Raw genomic sequence first — 18,741 nt, forward strand, 5'->3', positions numbered from 1 at the left:
TGAGGGGGGCGATGAGCTTTCTCAGACACCATCCCAGAAGTCATCAGTGAAGAGAAGGAATAAAACTAAGCATACTCCTAATGTGAATAGTGCTAAAATGAGAGTAAGATCGACGCCCTATGACAAAAATGTTAATAATGGATCATCTTAAAACATGTATTTTTTTACTTACAATGATGGTTCTACTTGTAAGTCACAACTGTAATGGTATTAGAAATATAGACAAATTTAAAAAGTATGTGTCTATTATGTCGGAAAAAAATGTTGATTTTATGTTATTTCAAGAAACTTTTTGGGATGACCAACTTGTACAAAATGTAAAACATTTATATAATGGTGATATTTATCACAGTGATGGGACAAATAATAGGCAAGGTGTTGCCATATTAGTGAAGTCAAAACTGTGTGCAAATGTTAAACAAATATAATTATAAAGATAACAATGGTAGATTTTTACATTTACAGTTTGAATATGATGATAGTATTTATAATATAATGAATGTCTATGCGCCTAATATTGTAAATGAAAAGGCGGATTTTTTTGATTTTTTAAATGATTATATGAAATTATTTGAAAATATCATTATTGCTGGTGACTGGAATACATCATTGTCTTGCAAAGACAGATGTAGTAGAACTGTACACAAAAATGATGTATCGGTCAAAAAGTTGAATGATATTATGCTAAATCATAATATATATGATATATGGAGATTTAGAAATCCAGATAAACTTGTATTTTCAAGAAAAATGGTTTACAATGGTGAACTCAAACAATCAAGAATAGATTATTTTTTATTGAATAGAAATTTGACATTTTTTGTACAGGGTGTATATCATTATGATACTACAATTAGTGATCACTGTTTTGTTGAAATGAAAATGAATTTTGAAAAAATTGAAAGAGGTCCAGGTTTATGGATTTTAAACAATACATTTTTGAAAAATGAAGAATATGTTTCAAAAATTAGAAATATCATTGAGGAAGAAAAACAAAGCGCACTTTTTAATTCAGAGTTTCTCATTTGGTGGGATAATTTAAAATATAAGATCAAGAAATTTAGTCAGGTATTTGGAAAAAGAATTCAAAAAGAAAAGAATGCAAAATATTTTTTACTGCAAAATAAGCTGAAAAGAATATCAGAGAGAATTGCTTTAGGGGAAATTATTGATGTAGCTCAGTATGAAAATTTGAAATTAGATTTGTCAGTGTATGAAGAACAAAAATGTAAAGGAGCAATCCTGCGTTCAAAGGCTTTTTGGGCTACAGAGAGTGATAAATGCACTAAATATTTTTTACAAATGGAAAAGCAAAAGCAAGAGTCTCATTGCATTAAAGAACTATTGAATGAACAAAATGAGAGTGTTACTAATACTGAAGGTATCTTAGATACGCAGTATGATTTTTATAGTAAATTGTATTCTTCTGTTAAAACAGATGATGATATTATGAAAGAATTTTTATAAAATGTAAATACTAAAATAAATCAGGAGGATGTAGATCTATGTGATGATGATATAACAGTAAAAGAGATTGAATTTGCATTACAGAAAATGGCTAAAAATAAAAGTCCTGGCTCTGATGGTCTTACAGTTGAAATCTATTGTACTTTTTTTAGTTCACTGAAAGACATTCTATTGAAATTGTTTGAAGAGATTGAAAAATATTCAAAGCTTTCTCGGTCTATGAGATGTGGAATTATTAGTTTAATATTTAAGAAAAAAGGAGATAAAAGATTTTTGAAAAACTATAGACCTATTTCACTCCTTCAGGTAGATTATAAAATATTAGCCAAAGTGATGGCTAATAGATTTAAACAAATTTTATGTAAAATTGTATCAAAATGTCAGTCTTGTTGTATACCTGGTAGAGATATTGCTGATACTATTGCTAATATAAGAGATGTACTTGACTTTATAGAAAATGAAGAATTGGAGGGATATTTACTTAAAATGGATCAGGAGAAAGCATTCGATAAAGTTGGGCATACTTATTTAAGGGAGGTTCTTAAAAAGTATGGATTTGGTGATAGATTTATAAATTGGGTAGGGATTTTTTATACAGATATTCAAAGTTCTGTTAAAAGTAATGGGTTTCTTACTAAATATTTCAAAATTAAAAATGGAATCAGACAGGGATGTCCCATTAGTGCTCTTTTGTATGTGCTTTCTGCCGAACCATTGCAGTGTGCAATTAGAAATAATTTAAACATTGAAGGTATTAATATACCTAATTGTGATGAAAAAGCTGTTATTTTTCAACATGCTGATGACACTACTCTTACATTATGTAATAAAGAGTCTATCAATGAAACATTGAATATTTTTGAAATTTATGGAAAAGCATCAGGTTCAAAGATAAATATGTCAAAATCGGAGATTATGTGTATTGGTAAAGCAAAAATTAATGTATCAGAAATACAGCAAATAGGGTTGAAGTATTCTATAGATTGTATACAGATATTAGGTGTGTATGTAGGCAAAAATAAATTACTTTGTGATGATCTTAATTGGAAAGATAAGATTAGTAAAATTAAAATGTTAGTTAATTTATGGAAACAGAGACGATTGACATTATCTGGTAGAGCTACTGTGATATCCTCACTATTGATGTCTAGGTTATGGTACACAGTAGCAGTGTGTTCAATTCCTGATTGGGCTTTACAGTCAATCAAGAAAATATGTTTAGATTTTTTATGGAATAATGGATCGCATTTGATCAAATATAGAACGTTAATAGGAGACAAAACTGATGGAGGTTTAAAATACCCTGATATCTATTTAAAACTATTAGCCTTTAGATTAAAATTTTTGACAAGATTTTTAGATAAAGATTTTCATGCTATATGGAAATACACTATGAAATATTTTTTGAACAAGATACACAATACAAATCTTGGTGTACATAGTTTATTTTTATTGCTACAAAAGAAAGATTGTACAAACATACCTGTGTTTTATAGGGAAATCATTGATGCATGGCAATATTTTAAACCTTATGTTGATATTGATATACGATCGGTTGATATTTTTAATCAACCAATTTTTTTGAATCAATCCATCAAGGTGAATGGTAAATGCATAATTTGGAAACAGTTTGTATTAGCTGGAATTACCAAATTAAAACATGTAGCATATGAAGTGATTCCAGGTTTTTTACCTTTTAATGCTATTCATGAAATGATTGAAAATGTTGATGACAATGTAGATTGTAATAAACTTAGACAGCAATATAATAGTTTGCTAGAATGTATACCAAATGAATGGAAAAGGGTGATATTAAATGAAACAAAATCAGTAAACTGCGATGATGTTCCATTGTTTATTGTAAATTATAATAACAAAACAAAAGATTTTGTATGTTGTAAAACAAAAGATTTTTATGGTATATTAGTAGATAAATGTTATATTGAACCTGTTGCTCATCAATATTGGTTAGAAAGTTTTAATGTCCAATATATTCCTTTTAAGTTCTTATGGACAAGTGTTCACTGCTATTGGAAATCGCCAGACTGTGTGCAATTAGATTTTAAAATTGTTCACAATAGAATATTTACAAATTTGAAACTAAAAAGAATAGGACTTTCTGACTCAGACATTTGTGATAGTTGTAAATCTGTAGTAGAAGATTTCTAGAGAAATGTGAATTTGATGTCTTGGTCAATCAAGGATATAGACAGATGTTTTTACTTGGTATGACAAGTACTTATACTGATGTAAATACATATTTTGTTAATTTTGTTCTTTCTGTTGCAAGACTTCGTGTTTTCAAAAGGAGACAAATGATCAAAAATGATGTCAAGAATATAGATCTTACGAGATTTTTCAGGTATACACTGAAACATTATATTTCTTATTATCATGTGTATTGTAAGATTGTAAACAAGATGAACATTTTTGAAAGGAACTTTCTAAAGAATAATTGTAAAATGACTGAAATAGATGGTGTTTTGATATTTAACTTTTAATGACATGTTAAAAAATACTATGATACTCTATTGAATATTTTATTCTTTTATTATTAATGTGAATTGTGATTTTATATGTTTTATTGAATAAAGATAAAAAAAAAAAAGACGGCCAGACAGGGAATACCGAGGACCGCAGTTCGAATCTCACAATGGGTTTTTGAATTTGAGAGCAATATTTTTCTCATTGAACTCAAATGTTTTTGACCTGTGCTATAAGCAAGATCAAACGTTAAATTCACATTTCTGAATTTGCCCGTAGATTTTCAAGTGACAACAACCTCAGGCGATATAACTTTGTTCACCTTTAGTATCCCCGAGCCGAACCTTCGGTAGACATTATTCATGTTCGACTTCTTGTTATCCGTTATTCAACAATTTTATTTTCAAATAAAGCAGTTCCAATGAATAGTGTTTTAACCATTCAAATGATTGCTTTGTAGGTTTACAAACCAGTGTAACTAATCGAGATGTACTTTATTAAAGTTCTCAATGTTGTCAGGAATAGGGGGATGAATTAAGAGTAAGTGTATATGAGGCTAACTATCAGAAAATGACAGCAAAAAAAGTAGCCTTCAGAGAGAGTCGAACTCTCGACCTCCAGTTTACTAGACTGGCGCTCTAACCAACTGAGCTATGAAGGCTCCATGATAAATGATTTGAAATATTCAATATTTATATCTAGACTTACTCTTCCGTGATCTATGGGCAAGTATATACAGGTGCACACTAATAGACAGAGAAACAATTGCATTCTAGACATTATGCAGTTGCTTCTGCTTCATTTTACCTAAGAATGAGACGAAACGGTCGATTTAATGTTGATTCATCGATTTTTCTTCCTATTGTGTTATTTCATCATATTTACTATTTCTGTCTCTCGGAATATATATATATGTATATTGATTGATGAATTTACAAAACAGAATTTCCAATTACCTGCAATTTGTCATGAAGCTAAATAACCAAAACGAAGCACTTGCATGTCTTTTGACGGTCGAATGTTACGGCTAGATATAAGTATACAATTCTGATGTCTGAAACTATTCTGTCGCCATAGCTCAGTCGGTTGACGGCCAGACAGGGAATACCGAGGACCGCAGTTCGAATCTCACAATGGGTTTTTGAATTTGAGAGCAATATTTTTCTCATTGAACTCAAATGTTTTTGACCTGTGCTATAAGCAAGATCAAACGTTAAATTCACATTTCTGAATTTGCCCGTAGATTTTCAAGTGACAACAACCTCAGGCGATATAACTTTGTTCACCTTTAGTATCCCCGAGCCGAACCTTCGGTAGACATTATTCATGTTCGACTTCTTGTTATCCGTTATTCAACAATTTTATTTTCAAATAAAGCAGTTCCAATGAATAGTGTTTTAACCATTCAAATGATTGCTTTGTAGGTTTACAAACCAGTGTAACTAATCGAGATGTACTTTATTAAAGTTCTCAATGTTGTCAGGAATAGGGGGATGAATTAAGAGTAAGTGTATATGAGGCTAACTAACAGAAAATGACAGCAAAAAAAGTAGCCTTCAGAGAGAGTCGAACTCTCGACCTCCAGTTTACTAGACTGGCGCTCTAACCAACTGAGCTATGAAGGCTCCATGATAAATGATTTGAAATATTCAATATTTATATCTAGACTTACTCTTCCGTGATCTATGGGCAAGCATATACAGGTGCACACTAATAGACAGAGAAACAATTGCATTCTAGACATTATGCAGTTGCTTCTGCTTCATTTTACCTAAGAATGAGACGAAACGGTCGATTTAATGTTGATACATCGATTTTTTTTCCTATTGTGTTATTTCATCATATTTACTATTTCTGTCTCTCGGAATATATATATATATATGTATATTGATTGATGAATTTACAATAAAGAATTTCCAATTACCTGCAATTTGTCATGAAGCTAAATAACCAAAACGAAGCACTTGCATGTCTTTTGACGGTCGAATGTTACGGCTAGATATAAGTATACAATTCTGATGTCTGAAACTATTCTGTCGCCATAGCTCAGTCGGTTGACGGCCAGACAGGGAATACCGAGGACCGCAGTTCGAATCTCACAATGGGTTTTTGAATTTGAGAGCAATATTTTTCTCATTGAACTCAAATGTTTTTGACCTGTGCTATAAGCAAGATCAAACGTTAAATTCACATTTCTGAATTTGCCCGTAGATTTTCAAGTGACAACAACCTCAGGCGATATAACTTTGTTCACCTTTAGTATCCCCGAGCCGAACCTTCGGTAGACATTATTCATGTTCGACTTCTTGTTATCCGTTATTCAACAATTTTATTTTCAAATAAAGCAGTTCCAATGAATAGTGTTTTAACCATTCAAATGATTGCTTTGTAGGTTTACAAACCAGTGTAACTAATCGAGATGTACTTTATTAAAGTTCTCAATGTTGTCAGGAATAGGGGGATGAATTAAGAGTAAGTGTATATGAGGCTAACTAACAGAAAATGACAGCAAAAAAAGTAGCCTTCAGAGAGAGTCGAACTCTCGACCTCCAGTTTACTAGACTGGCGCTCTAACCAACTGAGCTATGAAGGCTCCATGATAAATGATTTGAAATATTCAATATTTATATCTAGACTTACTCTTCCGTGATCTATGGGCAAGCATATACAGGTGCACACTAATAGACAGAGAAACAATTGCATTCTAGACATTATGCAGTTGCTTCTGCTTCATTTTACCTAAGAATGAGACGAAACGGTCGATTTAATGTTGATACATCGATTTTTCTTCCTATTGTGTTATTTCATCATATTTACTATTTCTGTCTCTCGGAATATATATATATATATATGTATATTGATTGATGAATTTACAATAAAGAATTTCCAATTACCTGCAATTTGTCATGAAGCTAAATAACCAAAACGAAGCACTTGCATGTCTTTTGACGGTCGAATGTTACGGCTAGATATAAGTATACAATTCTGATGTCTGAAACTATTCTGTCGCCATAGCTCAGTCGGTTGACGGCCAGACAGGGAATACCGAGGACCGCAGTTCGAATCTCACAATGGGTTTTTGAATTTGAGAGCAATATTTTTCTCATTGAACTCAAATGTTTTTGACCTGTGCTATAAGCAAGATCAAACGTTAAATTCACATTTCTGAATTTGCCCGTAGATTTTCAAGTGACAACAACCTCAGGCGATATAACTTTGTTCACCTTTAGTATCCCCGAGCCGAACCTTCGGTAGACATTATTCATGTTCGACTTCTTGTTATCCGTTATTCAACAATTTTATTTTCAAATAAAGCAGTTCCAATGAATAGTGTTTTAACCATTCAAATGATTGCTTTGTAGGTTTACAAACCAGTGTAACTAATCGAGATGTACTTTATTAAAGTTCTCAATGTTGTCAGGAATAGGGGGATGAATTAAGAGTAAGTGTATATGAGGCTAACTAACAGAAAATGACAGCAAAAAAAGTAGCCTTCAGAGAGAGTCGAACTCTCGACCTCCAGTTTACTAGACTGGCGCTCTAACCAACTGAGCTATGAAGGCTCCATGATAAATGATTTGAAATATTCAATATTTATATCTAGACTTACTCTTCCGTGATCTATGGGCAAGCATATACAGGTGCACACTAATAGACAGAGAAACAATTGCATTCTAGACATTATGCAGTTGCTTCTGCTTCATTTTACCTAAGAATGAGACGAAACGGTCGATTTAATGTTGATACATCGATTTTTCTTCCTATTGTGTTATTTCATCATATTTACTATTTCTGTCTCTCGGAATATATATATATATATGTATATTGATTGATGAATTTACAATAAAGAATTTCCAATTACCTGCAATTTGTCATGAAGCTAAATAACCAAAACGAAGCACTTGCATGTCTTTTGACGGTCGAATGTTACGGCTAGATATAAGTATACAATTCTGATGTCTGAAACTATTCTGTCGCCATAGCTCAGTCGGTTGACGGCCAGACAGGGAATACCGAGGACCGCAGTTCGAATCTCACAATGGGTTTTTGAATTTGAGAGCAATATTTTTCTCATTGAACTCAAATGTTTTTGACCTGTGCTATAAGCAAGATCAAACGTTAAATTCACATTTCTGAATTTGCCCGTAGATTTTCAAGTGACAACAACCTCAGGCGATATAACTTTGTTCACCTTTAGTATCCCCGAGCCGAACCTTCGGTAGACATTATTCATGTTCGACTTCTTGTTATCCGTTATTCAACAATTTTATTTTCAAATAAAGCAGTTCCAATGAATAGTGTTTTAACCATTCAAATGATTGCTTTGTAGGTTTACAAACCAGTGTAACTAATCGAGATGTACTTTATTAAAGTTCTCAATGTTGTCAGGAATAGGGGGATGAATTAAGAGTAAGTGTATATGAGGCTAACTAACAGAAAATGACAGCAAAAAAAGTAGCCTTCAGAGAGAGTCGAACTCTCGACCTCCAGTTTACTAGACTGGCGCTCTAACCAACTGAGCTATGAAGGCTCCATGATAAATGATTTGAAATATTCAATATTTATATCTAGACTTACTCTTCCGTGATCTATGGGCAAGCATATACAGGTGCACACTAATAGACAGAGAAACAATTGCATTCTAGACATTATGCAGTTGCTTCTGCTTCATTTTACCTAAGAATGAGACGAAACGGTCGATTTAATGTTGATACATCGATTTTTCTTCCTATTGTGTTATTTCATCATATTTACTATTTCTGTCTCTCGGAATATATATATATATATGTATATTGATTGATGAATTTACAATAAAGAATTTCCAATTACCTGCAATTTGTCATGAAGCTAAATAACCAAAACGAAGCACTTGCATGTCTTTTGACGGTCGAATGTTACGGCTAGATATAAGTATACAATTCTGATGTCTGAAACTATTCTGTCGCCATAGCTCAGTCGGTTGACGGCCAGACAGGGAATACCGAGGACCGCAGTTCGAATCTCACAATGGGTTTTTGAATTTGAGAGCAATATTTTTCTCATTGAACTCAAATGTTTTTGACCTGTGCTATAAGCAAGATCAAACGTTAAATTCACATTTCTGAATTTGCCCGTAGATTTTCAAGTGACAACAACCTCAGGCGATATAACTTTGTTCACCTTTAGTATCCCCGAGCCGAACCTTCGGTAGACATTATTCATGTTCGACTTCTTGTTATCCGTTATTCAAAAATTTTATTTTCAAATAAAGCAGTTCCAATGAATAGTGTTTTAACCATTCAAATGATTGCTTTGTAGGTTTACAAACCAGTGTAACTAATCGAGATGTACTTTATTAAAGTTCTCAATGTTGTCAGGAATAGGGGGATGAATTAAGAGTAAGTGTATATGAGGCTAACTAACAGAAAATGACAGCAAAAAAAGTAGCCTTCAGAGAGAGTCGAACTCTCGACCTCCAGTTTACTAGACTGGCGCTCTAACCAACTGAGCTATGAAGGCTCCATGATAAATGATTTGAAATATTCAATATTTATATCTAGACTTACTCTTCCGTGATCTATGGGCAAGCATATACAGGTGCACACTAATAGACAGAGAAACAATTGCATTCTAGACATTATGCAGTTGCTTCTGCTTCATTTTACCTAAGAATGAGACGAAACGGTCGATTTAATGTTGATACATCGATTTTTCTTCCTATTGTGTTATTTCATCATATTTACTATTTCTGTCTCTCGGAATATATATATATATATGTATATTGATTGATGAATTTACAATAAAGAATTTCCAATTACCTGCAATTTGTCATGAAGCTAAATAACCAAAACGAAGCACTTGCATGTCTTTTGACGGTCGAATGTTACGGCTAGATATAAGTATACAATTCTGATGTCTGAAACTATTCTGTCGCCATAGCTCAGTCGGTTGACGGCCAGACAGGGAATACCGAGGACCGCAGTTCGAATCTCACAATGGGTTTTTGAATTTGAGAGCAATATTTTTCTCATTGAACTCAAATGTTTTTGACCTGTGCTATAAGCAAGATCAAACGTTAAATTCACATTTCTGAATTTGCCCGTAGATTTTCAAGTGACAACAACCTCAGGCGATATAACTTTGTTCACCTTTAGTATCCCCGAGCCGAACCTTCGGTAGACATTATTCATGTTCGACTTCTTGTTATCCGTTATTCAACAATTTTATTTTCAAATAAAGCAGTTCCAATGAATAGTGTTTTAACCATTCAAATGATTGCTTTGTAGGTTTACAAACCAGTGTAACTAATCGAGATGTACTTTATTAAAGTTCTCAATGTTGTCAGGAATAGGGGGATGAATTAAGAGTAAGTGTATATGAGGCTAACTAACAGAAAATGACAGCAAAAAAAGTAGCCTTCAGAGAGAGTCGAACTCTCGACCTCCAGTTTACTAGACTGGCGCTCTAACCAACTGAGCTATGAAGGCTCCATGATAAATGATTTGAAATATTCAATATTTATATCTAGACTTACTCTTCCGTGATCTATGGGCAAGCATATACAGGTGCACACTAATAGACAGAGAAACAATTGCATTCTAGACATTATGCAGTTGCTTCTGCTTCATTTTACCTAAGAATGAGACGAAACGGTCGATTTAATGTTGATACATCGATTTTTCTTCCTATTGTGTTATTTCATCATATTTACTATTTCTGTCTCTCGGAATATATATATATATATGTATATTGATTGATGAATTTACAATAAAGAATTTCCAATTACCTGCAATTTGTCATGAAGCTAAATAACCAAAACGAAGCACTTGCATGTCTTTTGACGGTCGAATGTTACGGCTAGATATAAGTATACAATTCTGATGTCTGAAACTATTCTGTCGCCATAGCTCAGTCGGTTGACGGCCAGACAGGGAATACCGAGGACCGCAGTTCGAATCTCACAATGGGTTTTTGAATTTGAGAGCAATATTTTTCTCATTGAACTCAAATGTTTTTGACCTGTGCTATAAGCAAGATCAAACGTTAAATTCACATTTCTGAATTTGCCCGTAGATTTTCAAGTGACAACAACCTCAGGCGATATAACTTTGTTCACCTTTAGTATCCCCGAGCCGAACCTTCGGTAGACATTATTCATGTTCGACTTCTTGTTATCCGTTATTCAACAATTTTATTTTCAAATAAAGCAGTTCCAATGAATAGTGTTTTAACCATTCAAATGATTGCTTTGTAGGTTTACAAACCAGTGTAACTAATCGAGATGTACTTTATTAAAGTTCTCAATGTTGTCAGGAATAGGGGGATGAATTAAGAGTAAGTGTATATGAGGCTAACTAACAGAAAATGACAGCAAAAAAAGTAGCCTTCAGAGAGAGTCGAACTCTCGACCTCCAGTTTACTAGACTGGCGCTCTAACCAACTGAGCTATGAAGGCTCCATGATAAATGATTTGAAATATTCAATATTTATATCTAGACTTACTCTTCCGTGATCTATGGGCAAGCATATACAGGTGCACACTAATAGACAGAGAAACAATTGCATTCTAGACATTATGCAGTTGCTTCTCCTTCATTTTACCTAAGAATGAGACGAAACGGTCGATTTAATGTTGATACATCGATTTTTCTTCCTATTGTGTTATTTCATCATATTTACTATTTCTGTCTCTCGGAATATATATATATATATGTATATTGATTGATGAATTTACAATAAAGAATTTCCAATTACCTGCAATTTGTCATGAAGCTAAATAACCAAAACGAAGCACTTGCATGTCTTTTGACGGTCGAATGTTACGGCTAGATATAAGTATACAATTCTGATGTCTGAAACTATTCTGTCGCCATAGCTCAGTCGGTTGACGGCCAGACAGGGAATACCGAGGACCGCAGTTCGAATCTCACAATGGGTTTTTGAATTTGAGAGCAATATTTTTCTCATTGAACTCAAATGTTTTTGACCTGTGCTATAAGCAAGATCAAACGTTAAATTCACATTTCTGAATTTGCCCGTAGATTTTCAAGTGACAACAACCTCAGGCGATATAACTTTGTTCACCTTTAGTATCCCCGAGCCGAACCTTCGGTAGACATTATTCATGTTCGACTTCTTGTTATCCGTTATTCAACAATTTTATTTTCAAATAAAGCAGTTCCAATGAATAGTGTTTTAACCATTCAAATGATTGCTTTGTAGGTTTACAAACCAGTGTAACTAATCGAGATGTACTTTATTAAAGTTCTCAATGTTGTCAGGAATAGGGGGATGAATTAAGAGTAAGTGTATATGAGGCTAACTAACAGAAAATGACAGCAAAAAAAGTAGCCTTCAGAGAGAGTCGAACTCTCGACCTCCAGTTTACTAGACTGGCGCTCTAACCAACTGAGCTATGAAGGCTCCATGATAAATGATTTGAAATATTCAATATTTATATCTAGACTTACTCTTCCGTGATCTATGGGCAAGCATATACAGGTGCACACTAATAGACAGAGAAACAATTGCATTCTAGACATTATGCAGTTGCTTCTCCTTCATTTTACCTAAGAATGAGACGAAACGGTCGATTTAATGTTGATACATCGATTTTTCTTCCTATTGTGTTATTTCATCATATTTACTATTTCTGTCTCTCGGAATATATATATATATATGTATATTGATTGATGAATTTACAATAAAGAATTTCCAATTACCTGCAATTTGTCATGAAGCTAAATAACCAAAACGAAGCACTTGCATGTCTTTTGACGGTCGAATGTTACGGCTAGATATAAGTATACAATTCTGATGTCTGAAACTATTCTGTCGCCATAGCTCAGTCGGTTGACGGCCAGACAGGGAATACCGAGGACCGCAGTTCGAATCTCACAATGGGTTTTTGAATTTGAGAGCAATATTTTTCTCATTGAACTCAAATGTTTTTGACCTGTGCTATAAGCAAGATCAAACGTTAAATTCACATTTCTGAATTTGCCCGTAGATTTTCAAGTGACAACAACCTCAGGCGATATAACTTTGTTCACCTTTAGTATCCCCGAGCCGAACCTTCGGTAGACATTATTCATGTTCGACTTCTTGTTATCCGTTATTCAACAATTTTATTTTCAAATAAAGCAGTTCCAATGAATAGTGTTTTAACCATTCAAATGATTGCTTTGTAGGTTTACAAACCAGTGTAACTAATCGAGATGTACTTTATTAAAGTTCTCAATGTTGTCAGGAATAGGGGGATGAATTAAGAGTAAGTGTATATGAGGCTAACTAACAGAAAATGACAGCAAAAAAAGTAGCCTTCAGAGAGAGTCGAACTCTCGACCTCCAGTTTACTAGACTGGCGCTCTAACCAACTGAGCTATGAAGGCTCCATGATAAATGATTTGAAATATTCAATATTTATATCTAGACTTACTCTTCCGTGATCTATGGGCAAGCATATACAGGTGCACACTAATAGACAGAGAAACAATTGCATTCTAGACATTATGCAGTTGCTTCTCCTTCATTTTACCTAAGAATGAGACGAAACGGTCGATTTAATGTTGATACATCGATTTTTCTTCCTATTGTGTTATTTCATCATATTTACTATTTCTGTCTCTCGGAATATATATATATATATGTATATTGATTGATGAATTTACAATAAAGAATTTCCAATTACCTGCAATTTGTCATGAAGCTAAATAACCAAAACGAAGCACTTGCATGTCTTTTGACGGTCGAATGTTACGGCTAGATATAAGTATACAATTCTGATGTCTGAAACTATTCTGTCGCCATAGCTCAGTCGGTTGACGGCCAGACAGGGAATACCGAGGACCGCAGTTCGAATCTCACAATGGGTTTTTGAATTTGAGAGCAATATTTTTCTCATTGAACTCAAATGTTTTTGACCTGTGCTATAAGCAAGATCAAACGTTAAATTCACATTTCTGAATTTGCCCGTAGATTTTCAAGTGACAACAACCTCAGGCGATATAACTTTGTTCACCTTTAGTATCCCCGAGCCGAACCTTCGGTAGACATTATTCATGTTCGACTTCTTGTTATCCGTTATTCAACAATTTTATTTTCAAATAAAGCAGTTCCAATGAATAGTGTTTTAACCATTCAAATGATTGCTTTGTAGGTTTACAAACCAGTGTAACTAATCGAGATGTACTTTATTAAAGTTCTCAATGTTGTCAGGAATAGGGGGATGAATTAAGAGTAAGTGTATATGAGGCTAACTAACAGAAAATGACAGCAAAAAAAGTAGCCTTCAGAGAGAGTCGAACTCTCGACCTCCAGTTTACTAGACTGGCGCTCTAACCAACTGAGCTATGAAGGCTCCATGATAAATGATTTGAAATATTCAATATTTATATCTAGACTTACTCTTCCGTGATCTATGGGCAAGCATATACAGGTGCACACTAATAGACAGAGAAACAATTGCATTCTAGACATTATGCAGTTGCTTCTCCTTCATTTTACCTAAGAATGAGACGAAACGGTCGATTTAATGTTGATACATCGATTTTTCTTCCTATTGTGTTATTTCATCATATTTACTATTTCTGTCTCTCGGAATATATATATATATATGTATATTGATTGATGAATTTACAATAAAGAATTTCCAATTACCTGCAATTTGTCATGAAGCTAAATAACCAAAACGAAGCACTTGCATGTCTTTTGACGGTCGAATGTTACGGCTAGATATAAGTATACAATTCTGATGTCTGAAACTATTCTGTCGCCATAGCTCAGTCGGTTGACGGCCAGACAGGGAATACCGAGGACCGCAGTTCGAATCTCACAATGGGTTTTTGAATTTGAGAGCAATATTTTTCTCATTGAACTCAAATGTTTTTGACCTGTGCTATAAGCAAGATCAAACGTTAAATTCACATTTCTGAATTTGCCCGTAGATTTTCAAGTGACAACAACCTCAGGCGATATAACTTTGTTCACCTTTAGTATCCCCGAGCCGAACCTTCGGTAGACATTATTCATGTTCGACTTCTTGTTATCCGTTATTCAACAATTTTATTTTCAAATAAAGCAGTTCCAATGAATAGTGTTTTAACCATTCAAATGATTGCTTTGTAGGTTTACAAACCAGTGTAACTAATCGAGATGTACTTTATTAAAGTTCTCAATGTTGTCAGGAATAGGGGGATGAATTAAGAGTAAGTGTATATGAGGCTAACTAACAGAAAATGACAGCAAAAAAAAGTAGCCTTCAGAGAGAGTCGAACTCTCGACCTCCAGTTTACTAGACTGGCGCTCTAACCAACTGAGCTATGAAGGCTCCATGATAAATGATTTGAAATATTCAATATTTATATCTAGACTTACTCTTCCGTGATCTATGGGCAAGCATATACAGGTGCACACTAATAGACAGAGAAACAATTGCATTCTAGACATTATGCAGTTGCTTCTGCTTCATTTTACCTAAGAATGAGACGAAACGGTCGATTTAATGTTGATACATCGATTTTTCTTCCTATTGTGTTATTTCATCATATTTACTATTTCTGTCTCTCGGAATATATATATATATATATATATATGTATATTGATTGATGAATTTACAATAAAGAATTTCCAATTACCTGCAATTTGTCATGAAGCTAAATAACCAAAACGAAGCACTTGCATGTCTTTTGACGGTCGAATGTTACGGCTAGATATAAGTATACAATTCTGATGTCTGAAACTATTCTGTCGCCATAGCTCAGTCGGTTGACGGCCAGACAGGGAATACCGAGGACCGCAGTTCGAATCTCACAATGGGTTTTTGAATTTGAGAGCAATATTTTTCTCATTGAACTCAAATGTTTTTGACCTGTGCTATAAGCAAGATCAAACGTTAAATTCACATTTCTGAATTTGCCCGTAGATTTTCAAGTGACAACAACCTCAGGCGATATAACTTTGTTCACCTTTAGTATCCCCGAGCCGAACCTTCGGTAGACATTATTCATGTTCGACTTCTTGTTATCCGTTATTCAACAATTTTATTTTCAAATAAAGCAGTTCCAATGAATAGTGTTTTAACCATTCAAATGATTGCTTTGTAGGTTTACAAACCAGTGTAACTAATCGAGATGTACTTTATTAAAGTTCTCAATGTTGTCAGGAATAGGGGGATGAATTAAGAGTAAGTGTATATGAGGCTAACTAACAGAAAATGACAGCAAAAAAAGTAGCCTTCAGAGAGAGTCGAACTCTCGACCTCCAGTTTACTAGACTGGCGCTCTAACCAACTGAGCTATGAAGGCTCCATGATAAATGATTTGAAATATTCAATATTTATATCTAGACTTACTCTTCCGTGATCTATGGGCAAGCATATACAGGTGCACACTAATAGACAGAGAAACAATTGCATTCTAGACATTATGCAGTTGCTTCTGCTTCATTTTACCTAAGAATGAGACGAAACGGTCGATTTAATGTTGATACATCGATTTTTCTTCCTATTGTGTTATTTCATCATATTTACTATTTCTGTCTCTCGGAATATATATATATATATGTATATTGATTGATGAATTTACAATAAAGAATTTCCAATTACCTGCAATTTGTCATGAAGCTAAATAACCAAAACGAAGCACTTGCATGTCTTTTGACGGTCGAATGTTACGGCTAGATATAAGTATACAATTCTGATGTCTGAAACTATTCTGTCGCCATAGCTCAGTCGGTTGACGGCCAGACAGGGAATACCGAGGACCGCAGTTCGAATCTCACAATGGGTTTTTGAATTTGAGAGCAATATTTTTCTCATTGAACTCAAATGTTTTTGACCTGTGCTATAAGCAAGATCAAACGTTAAATTCACATTTCTGAATTTGCCCGTAGATTTTCAAGTGACAACAACCTCAGGCGATATAACTTTGTTCACCTTTAGTATCCCCGAGCCGAACCTTCGGTAGACATTATTCATGTTCGACTTCTTGTTATCCGTTATTCAACAATTTTATTTTCAAATAAAGCAGTTCCAATGAATAGTGTTTTAACCATTCAAATGATTGCTTTGTAGGTTTACAAACCAGTGTAACTAATCGAGATGTACTTTATTAAAGTTCTCAATGTTGTCAGGAATAGGGGGATGAATTAAGAGTAAGTGTATATGAGGCTAACTAACAGAAAATGACAGCAAAAAAAGTAGCCTTCAGAGAGAGTCGAACTCTCGACCTCCAGTTTACTAGACTGGCGCTCTAACCAACTGAGCTATGAAGGCTCCATGATAAATGATTTGAAATATTCAATATTTATATCTAGACTTACTCTTCCGTGATCTATGGGCAAGCATATACAGGTGCACACTAATAGACAGAGAAACAATTGCATTCTAGACATTATGCAGTTGCTTCTCCTTCATTTTACCTAAGAATGAGACGAAACGGTCGATTTAATGTTGATACATCGATTTTTCTTCCTATTGTGTTATTTCATCATATTTACTATTTCTGTCTCTCGGAATATATATATATATATGTATATTGATTGATGAATTTACAATAAAGAATTTCCAATTACCTGCAATTTGTCATGAAGCTAAATAACCAAAACGAAGCACTTGCATGTCTTTTGACGGTCGAATGTTACGGCTAGATATAAGTATACAATTCTGATGTCTGAAACTATTCTGTCGCCATAGCTCAGTCGGTTGACGGCCAGACAGGGAATACCGAGGACCGCAGTTCGAATCTCACAATGGGTTTTTGAATTTGAGAGCAATATTTTTCTCATTGAACTCAAATGTTTTTGACCTGTGCTATAAGCAAGATCAAACGTTAAATTCACATTTCTGAATTTGCCCGTAGATTTTCAAGTGACAACAACCTCAGGCGATATAACTTTGTTCACCTTTAGTATCCCCGAGCCGAACCTTCGGTAGACATTATTCATGTTCGACTTCTTGTTATCCGTTATTCAACAATTTTATTTTCAAATAAAGCAGTTCCAATGAATAGTGTTTTAACCATTCAAATGATTGCTTTGTAGGTTTACAAACCAGTGTAACTAATCGAGATGTACTTTATTAAAGTTCTCAATGTTGTCAGGAATAGGGGGATGAATTAAGAGTAAGTGTATATGAGGCTAACTAACAGAAAATGACAGCAAAAAAAGTAGCCTTCAGAGAGAGTCGAACTCTCGACCTCCAGTTTACTAGACTGGCGCTCTAACCAACTGAGCTATGAAGGCTCCATGATAAATGATTTGAAATATTCAATATTTATATCTAGACTTACTCTTCCGTGATCTATGGGCAAGCATATACAGGTGCACACTAATAGACAGAGAAACAATTGCATTCTAGACATTATGCAGTTGCTTCTGCTTCATTTTACCTAAGAATGAGACGAAACGGTCGATTTAATGTTGATACATCGATTTTTCTTCCTATTGTGTTATTTCATCATATTTACTATTTCTGTCTCTCGGAATATATATATATATATATATGTATATTGATTGATGAATTTACAATAAAGAATTTCCAATTACCTGCAATTTGTCATGAAGCTAAATAACCAAAACGAAGCACTTGCATGTCTTTTGACGGTCGAATGTTACGGCTAGATATAAGTATACAATTCTGATGTCTGAAACTATTCTGTCGCCATAGCTCAGTCGGTTGACGGCCAGACAGGGAATACCGAGGACCGCAGTTCGAATCTCACAATGGGTTTTTGAATTTGAGAGCAATATTTTTCTCATTGAACTCAAATGTTTTTGACCTGTGCTATAAGCAAGATCAAACGTTAAATTCAC

The 18,741-nt window shown here is 34.0% G+C and overlaps 15 non-coding genes across 15 annotated transcripts; all 15 read right to left on the reverse strand.

Annotated features, from left to right (window-relative positions):
• Positions 1-4,538: 4,538 nt before the first annotated feature.
• On the reverse strand, positions 4,539-4,612 carry Trnat-agu (transfer RNA threonine (anticodon AGU)). The gene has a single exon. It is a non-coding gene; the product is annotated as a tRNA-Thr (tRNA).
• Positions 4,613-5,502: 890 nt separating this feature from the next.
• Positions 5,503-5,576, reverse strand: Trnat-agu (transfer RNA threonine (anticodon AGU)). Its single transcript has one exon. It is a non-coding gene; the product is annotated as a tRNA-Thr (tRNA).
• Positions 5,577-6,470: 894 nt separating this feature from the next.
• Positions 6,471-6,544, reverse strand: Trnat-agu (transfer RNA threonine (anticodon AGU)). Its single transcript has one exon. It is a non-coding gene; the product is annotated as a tRNA-Thr (tRNA).
• Positions 6,545-7,440: 896 nt separating this feature from the next.
• On the reverse strand, positions 7,441-7,514 carry Trnat-agu (transfer RNA threonine (anticodon AGU)). The gene has a single exon. It is a non-coding gene; the product is annotated as a tRNA-Thr (tRNA).
• An 894-nt stretch (positions 7,515-8,408) lies between these two features.
• Trnat-agu (transfer RNA threonine (anticodon AGU)) lies at positions 8,409-8,482 on the reverse strand. Its single transcript has one exon. It is a non-coding gene; the product is annotated as a tRNA-Thr (tRNA).
• An 894-nt stretch (positions 8,483-9,376) lies between these two features.
• Positions 9,377-9,450, reverse strand: Trnat-agu (transfer RNA threonine (anticodon AGU)). Its single transcript has one exon. It is a non-coding gene; the product is annotated as a tRNA-Thr (tRNA).
• An 894-nt stretch (positions 9,451-10,344) lies between these two features.
• Trnat-agu (transfer RNA threonine (anticodon AGU)) lies at positions 10,345-10,418 on the reverse strand. Its single transcript has one exon. It is a non-coding gene; the product is annotated as a tRNA-Thr (tRNA).
• An 894-nt stretch (positions 10,419-11,312) lies between these two features.
• On the reverse strand, positions 11,313-11,386 carry Trnat-agu (transfer RNA threonine (anticodon AGU)). Its single transcript has one exon. It is a non-coding gene; the product is annotated as a tRNA-Thr (tRNA).
• An 894-nt stretch (positions 11,387-12,280) lies between these two features.
• Trnat-agu (transfer RNA threonine (anticodon AGU)) lies at positions 12,281-12,354 on the reverse strand. Its single transcript has one exon. It is a non-coding gene; the product is annotated as a tRNA-Thr (tRNA).
• Positions 12,355-13,248: 894 nt separating this feature from the next.
• Trnat-agu (transfer RNA threonine (anticodon AGU)) lies at positions 13,249-13,322 on the reverse strand. Its single transcript has one exon. It is a non-coding gene; the product is annotated as a tRNA-Thr (tRNA).
• Positions 13,323-14,216: 894 nt separating this feature from the next.
• Trnat-agu (transfer RNA threonine (anticodon AGU)) lies at positions 14,217-14,290 on the reverse strand. Its single transcript has one exon. It is a non-coding gene; the product is annotated as a tRNA-Thr (tRNA).
• Positions 14,291-15,185: 895 nt separating this feature from the next.
• Trnat-agu (transfer RNA threonine (anticodon AGU)) lies at positions 15,186-15,259 on the reverse strand. The gene has a single exon. It is a non-coding gene; the product is annotated as a tRNA-Thr (tRNA).
• Positions 15,260-16,161: 902 nt separating this feature from the next.
• Trnat-agu (transfer RNA threonine (anticodon AGU)) lies at positions 16,162-16,235 on the reverse strand. The gene has a single exon. It is a non-coding gene; the product is annotated as a tRNA-Thr (tRNA).
• An 894-nt stretch (positions 16,236-17,129) lies between these two features.
• On the reverse strand, positions 17,130-17,203 carry Trnat-agu (transfer RNA threonine (anticodon AGU)). The gene has a single exon. It is a non-coding gene; the product is annotated as a tRNA-Thr (tRNA).
• An 894-nt stretch (positions 17,204-18,097) lies between these two features.
• Trnat-agu (transfer RNA threonine (anticodon AGU)) lies at positions 18,098-18,171 on the reverse strand. Its single transcript has one exon. It is a non-coding gene; the product is annotated as a tRNA-Thr (tRNA).
• Positions 18,172-18,741: the final 570 nt, after the last annotated feature.

This window comes from Mytilus galloprovincialis, chromosome 6 (assembly GCF_965363235.1).
Source record: "Mytilus galloprovincialis chromosome 6, xbMytGall1.hap1.1, whole genome shotgun sequence".
NCBI classification, from domain to species: domain Eukaryota; kingdom Metazoa; phylum Mollusca; class Bivalvia; order Mytilida; family Mytilidae; genus Mytilus; species Mytilus galloprovincialis.